Consider the following 6000-nt stretch of genomic DNA (forward strand, 5'->3'; position numbering starts at 1 on the left):
CCATACACAATACAGTACACATTACATAAAAATATACCTAACCTAATCAAATATTTCATTTACATCATAAAATGTTTTTTGTTTTAACCAAAGCTTTAGTGAGTATTTAAATTTATTTATTGGTTGTAACTTGAGAGTTTCAGGCAAACTATTATAGACCTTGACACACATTGCATAACAACTCTTCACGTATAATGCTGTTCTGGGTATAGAGTCCACAACAAGCCTGTTTTGGTGCCTTACATATCGGTTTAAATTATCTTTAACTCGTTTGAACAAACCTTCGTGATTTCGTACAAATATACACAACTCATATATATACAGACTAGGGAGAGACAAAATGCCAAATTTTATGAATAAAGGTCGACACGACTGGTCTGGTGGCGCCCCATACATTGCACGCACACATCTTTTCTGGGCTTTGAAGGCCCTGTCAGCATCAGTACTGTTTCCCCATAACAATAGTCCGTATCTAAGATGAGACTCAACATGACCATAGTAGGCTGTGAGTAAGGTTTGACGCATTGCTGTTCTTTTAAGCTGACTCATCATATACACATAGCCACTTATTTTGTTACATACCCTATTTATGTGACATTTCCAGTTCCAGTGATCATCAATTTGAAGTCCGAGAAAACAAGTATCATTTAACTCCTTCAATGGCTGTCCTTCATGATTTATATTAAGTTTATATTTACGTCCACAGTGATTTACAAATTGTATATAATTAGTTTTGTTAATATTAACATTCAAATTATTTAATTTTAACCATTTTGTTATTGAAATTAGTGTGTCATTTAAATTTAATTCATTAGTTTCTATGTCAGTGGTTTTGTCAATTGGTACAATTACTGAAATGTCATCTGCAAATAGAACACAATCATAATCCGTTACATTTGGGAGGTCATTAATATACAAGATGAATAGAAGAGGCCCTAGCACACTTCCTTGAGGAACACCATATCCGTTCACTCTATATTTTGATCTGAATGTCTTAATTATAGAATTTGTACCTACGTTTACAATCTCTACACACTGCTTCCTATCTTTCAAGTAAGACTTCATCCATTCCAAGGCTATACCTCTGATTCCATAATTTTCCAGTTTACTTATTAGTATGTTATGCTCTACAAAATCGAAAGCTTTCGACATGTCAAAGAATATACCAACTGTATTCTTTTTGTCGTTTAAATTGGTAATTATTTTGTGCATTAGCTGAAAACATGCTAAAGTCGTCGACTTACCGGCTCTAAAAGCATATTGATTATTTTTAATTATGTTAAATTTGTTTGTGAATTTCATTATTCGCTTATGCATTCACCTGTCTTTTCAATAGGAAAGGTGTGAGAGAGACAATCTTTTACTGTTTTTAATACAAGTTCGTGTGATATGCACGACTAAACATTGCCAGCTCATTTTAAGTATCTAATAAGCACATTACGTATTAAGTATTCGTATTTTTTTGGTAAACGTATGCATTTTATCTGTATGTGTAATATCAACCTACGTGTGGATGAAATCATTGAAAATGTTTATTGATATTAGAATGGTGTATATATACACATATATACACCATTCTAATATCAATAAACATTTGGTGTATACACATACACCATTCTAATTAAAATATACGTTATTCCATTATTGTTTTGTAAACAATATTTACTTCAAATACTAATCTTAAACCTGTTAAGAATGCAGGAAAACCAAATAGTATGTACTGATTCCATACAAAATTTTATATATAACAGTGTACTATATAATAACAATAATAATAATAAAGCACACACTCAACATAGCCCCGCACTAGGGTAACCCTGTATCGCGGGTGCCATGGACACACACATAAACAACCACAAACTACAACCAAACTTACGAGAGAAATAAATGTAGGCCATACAAATAATTCTCCCGGCCTGGGAATCTAACCTGGGACCTCTGCGTGGTAATCGTTCGGCCAAAGAGGCAGTTAAACTTATTATTGTTGATCTCATATTACTAGAAATCCATAGAAGTTCATGTTAATAAAATAACTACTACTTGGAGCGTTCGAACAACGTCCGAGCATGGACAAAACGATGTATCGAACTAGAAGACCGACCTAGTTCAATTGACCGATTGAAAACTACATAGGATCGCCCACTTTAAAACTCTATCAGGCACAAGTCTATAATGTATTAAGAGTGTCTTTTGCATTGCAAGCATTTTTCTTTTAAACAGTAATTAATCGTTACGAACTCGGGATAAGTCTCCAGTGCAATTCACAGTGAAAGAAAAAGCCGCGTGTTAGGTCTTCTAAATAGTCCTTATTATGTCCATTATTTATCGGTATGGATAACTAGACCATAATTTTTTTCCTCAGAGGGGGCGCTTTAAAATTTATTAGTTGTTTTAAAAATATAACACTTGTTTATTATAGTTACGAAATGCTTAATGATTAAAAATTAAACTTAAAAAAAGTAAAAATTAATTTGTTTATTGAAGTGATATTCATTTTTTGTGACATTACTCCACTAATTGGTTATAATTTATTTATCCAAAGACAAACACTTAGAAAAAACTAGTTCGATCCGGTCGGATTCGAACCGACTTGATCCTTGGCTTGTGACCTAGCAACCCGTGCCAGACGCTGTGCCAACTAAGCTACGGAACGAACCAGCGGATCTCGCGAATTTTTCTATGTGCTTTGCTGTTTTTGATCTTTGTGTTTGGTTTTCGATTTAAGCCGTAGCGCCTTCTATGAGAAATTGATGAAATTTATATTATACTCAAACTCAGGATATAAAATACACATTTAGCAGAGCTGACATAACAAGAGAAAAAAACAATTACAGCAGTAGAAAAAAGGTTACATAAAGTCAACGAGGAGAGCCAGGATTACAATAGAATGAAATCTCCAACATGCCCTTTTAATCCTGGATGACTTGCTCCAGCAGCTCACCAACAAATAAATGGTGCTTACAATAATGTAAAGCTTTCGTGAGAACATCAGCTATCATTTGTCCGTCGGCATATACCTTAACTCCAAGTCTTCCTTATGAACAGCCTCTCGGACATAGTGATATCTGGTATCCACGTGCTTGGTGCGCTTATGAAACACAGGGTTAGTGGCAAGTTTGGCTGCAGACTGATTGTCACTGTATAGAATCACAGTCTCAGTTTGCCCCGTCAACTGAACAAGTACTGCAAGAACGTACACCGCTTCTTTGGCTGCTTTTGACAAAGCAATATACTCCGCGTCAGTGAACGAAAATGCAGCAATGCTTTTAACAACCCCAGGAAATTACATTCCTATCTAATTTATAAACAAACCCCGAATATGGCTTACGATCAGCCCCGTTAGCCCAATCCGCGTCAGTATATCCATACAAGCAATATTTATCACAGATGATACTTTTTCTGTACACAAGACCTAAATTCATTGTGCCACTTAGGTAACGCAATACACGCTTAGCCACGGCAAAATGTTCCGCTGTATACTGGGTATTATACTGACTAAGGACACTAGCGGTAAATGAAATATCAGGTCGAGTGGTCACAGACAAGTACATCAGGCAACCTATCAATTTTTGATACATGTTAAATTCATGTTAAAACGTTATAGCAAATTTTTAATATAAGTTTTCTGGGTCAACTTCAATTCACTAGCAGCACGATCTACCCTAATGCCTAACATCTGTTTGGCATGACCTAAGTCTTTAATTGTGAAGTGAGACTTCAGCGATGTTTTCAGCTTCTTAGCAAGCTCGTCATACTTGTAAAAAACAAAAACATCATCAACATATAGAGCGATAACAATGGTTTTCTTACCCACTTGACGACTGAAAAAGCAGCTATGAGAGCTTGCTCTTAATTTTGCTGCGAGTAAAACTTCCTTTACCTTATCGTACCAAGCACGAGACGTTGACTTCAATCCGTACACGGCCTTTTTGAGTTTGTACACTTTATGTTCATCGCCTTGCTTAATAAAACCTTCTGGCTGTGACATGTATATCTCAAAAGCTGTTTTTACGTCCAGATGGTCGATCTTCAAATTCCATTTAACAGCAAGAGATCAGATATTTGAATGCTTTGAAAGAATAATTTCAATGAGAGATGTCGCTATTAATTCAAATTAATTTTTTATTGAATTGATATTCAATTCTTTTTAGTGACAACCGACCCATTACCGGTTCTAATGGACGGCCAATAAAGGTGACGAAGAGTTAAGGACCGAAAATTAAATAAATAACTTATCTTGTGTAGTCAACTGGGCTGGCTTTATATTTTTTGTTTTAATGTTTCAAGCTTAGTTTTTAAATAATAATGGCACGTGTGTTCTGTTAAGCGAAAGCGGGACATTTTTAAGTATTTTGAGGACAGCGGGAAACGAAGCATAAAAGCGGGACAGTCCCGCTCAAGACTAGACATATGGTCACGTTACATGGAGCGCAGAAGAACTGAGTTTCTGCGACCAATGTTATTTCGTTTGTAGTCGTGAAAATGTCACAATAAAGAAATGCTATTGGCTATTAAGACATATGTGGCTCTTATCCGATACGCTTCGGTAAATAATGGTCCTTATTGAAGAATACATTGGTATATGTACAGTAGAATGCTCGTAACGCATGTTTATTTGGTATAGCTTTTCCTCCAGGACGAGAATAATCTGTTACATATTATGTTATATAACTACGTTAGTTTGTGGTAAACGTAGTAGTTTGTCATCATTAGACGAAGTACAAGTTATCAATTATTTTAGTTTAAAAAGATAAGAGAGTTTTAATGTAATAACGTTTTAATTTATATTATTTTTATAATATAATTGCATGCAGCTATAAATGTTTATTTTTAACCGACTTCAAAAAAAGGAGGTTTTCAATTCGATTTTTTTTGTCTATGTTTACTGTATTTATGAACCTATTTCGACGATTCCTTCTTGTTGGAAAGGGTTACTTAAGTAACCCCATTTAAAATTAAAGAAAATATTCTACCTCTAAGGATGGCAAAGTATGAATCCTTCTTCTTCTTTAGGTGGCATCTCCTACCGGAGGTCGGCTACCATTATTACAATTTGGGTCCGTGAAGTTGCGGCTCGGAACAGTTCTAAGATACTTTTGTTGAACCATTTTGCAAGATTTTGAAGCCATGTGGTTTTTCCACGATCACGTGTTCTGCGGCCCTGGAGTTTTTCCTGCAGAATGAGTTGCAGTATTTATTACTCCGCATTGTACCCGAAATACTGCGGCTTCCTCCTTTTTACTGTATTCAGGAACTCCAAGCTTTTGTGCATCCTCCGCAATACATTGTCATTGGTAACTCTATTCGTCCACGACATTTTCAAAATTCTTCGATAAACCCAAATTTCGAAGGATTCTAACCATTTATATAATGTCTGAGTTAGTGTCCATGTTTCTATTGCGTATAAAAGAATTGAAAATATGTAGCACCGCACTAAACAGTATGTTGTCGTTAGTTTGAAACTACGATTGCGATAGTTCATTTTAATAAAAGCACTCCTGGCTTGCTCTGTGAATCCGGTTTATTTAATTTCACCTACTTTCCGTAAGCCGATTTCAATGAAACTTGCCTCGGAAATGCAATTCCAATGAAAATAAAATATTGTGGTGAGCTAGGCCTAATCTGATAATAGAAATGGCAGACAGACGAGAGAAGCTCTTCAACAGGGTTTTTTAAGTAAGTAAATTAATGGAGGATTATAGTAGAAGAGCTCCTTGTGAAAGAGTTCGTCCAAGGAAGTAGGTACTGCACGTTACCTATCTCTTGTCAACTTATGTCTCAGGGTGACGGGCGCAGTGGCAGTGCTCCTAAGATCTTTGTGATTTAAAGCTCTGGTTGACACTGCAAGTGTAATGGACAGGCGTGTAGCTTACCATCAGGCGCACGACTTGTTCATCCCGTCTCTTGATATTATAAAAAGAAAAAAGGGATGCGCGCACGCGCACTCGCACATGCACACGCACACGCACACGCACACGCACACGCACACGCACACGCACA

This window comes from Hyposmocoma kahamanoa, unplaced genomic scaffold, assembly GCF_003589595.1.
Source record: "Hyposmocoma kahamanoa isolate Upper Pololo Valley unplaced genomic scaffold, ASM358959v1 210, whole genome shotgun sequence".
Classification (NCBI taxonomy): Eukaryota; Metazoa; Arthropoda; class Insecta; order Lepidoptera; family Cosmopterigidae; genus Hyposmocoma; species Hyposmocoma kahamanoa.